The 782-nt window shown below is 52.0% G+C and overlaps 1 protein-coding gene across 1 annotated transcript in view; it reads right to left on the bottom strand.

Moving 5' to 3' along the window:
* Positions 1-782, bottom strand: part of LOC103915638 (neuronal pentraxin receptor-like) — a 42167-nt gene that overhangs the window by 6360 nt on the left and 35025 nt on the right. The window lies entirely within an intron of this gene.

Here is a 782-nt window from a genome sequence, read left to right on the forward strand (position 1 = left end):
CAGACACAACACAGCATCCCAGCTGAGTGCGCCTACCCCAACCTCAAAACCTTCTCTGCGCCATTGTTAAAAACTTCCTTCTTTAACCCCCCCCCCCAAGGGTGACTTTGTTCCTCGCCTCTTCTGCGCACGACACGTTGTTTTCCAACTGGCCGCCCTTAGAGAGACATGGGTCTTCTCCTGAGTGCTCCTGGTTAATTTAGAAGCAAGCAATATGTGTAAGTCATTGTAATTACTCCTTCCAGCCAGCAACGCCATTGATTTGTTGTCTCCTCCACCTTTTAAGCCCTGTTGCAGGTTTGCAGCTCTTGCAAGGCTTGGCTTACCAAAAATAAATGGTCCCTTCTTGCTCTCCTCCCCAGATGGGTGAGAGGCAGCCGCCACTTCCTGCAGAGAGTCAGGGCAGGATGGAAATCAAATATTTATTCCTACTCTTGATTTTCTGTCTCCTAACCGGTTTCTAATCTCTCCGTAATGCCCTCAGTTCCTGAAGAGCCTTATACAGAGGCATTTGCCGTAAGCTTTTAAAATTTCTGGATAAATTATATCAATTCTTCCTGTCCCCCTGGTCTGCCCAGCTGGCTGTGACCCTCTGGGGGGGAGAGGAGGTCACCTTGCAGAAGCTGTGCTGCCGGGCTCCCCCCTTTCTCCTGTCCCAGAAGTGACAGATCCACACGTCCTGGGGACACTGCTGGGGTTGGGATCGCGCCAGCATAGTCGGGCGGAGGGCAATCCCTGCCCGAGCATCTCCTGCTGTCCCTTTGTTTCTGCTTTCCCCTGGG

Source organism: Pygoscelis adeliae, unplaced genomic scaffold (assembly GCF_000699105.1).
Source record: "Pygoscelis adeliae isolate BGI_AS28 unplaced genomic scaffold, ASM69910v1 Scaffold60, whole genome shotgun sequence".
NCBI lineage: Eukaryota > Metazoa > Chordata > Aves > Sphenisciformes > Spheniscidae > Pygoscelis > Pygoscelis adeliae.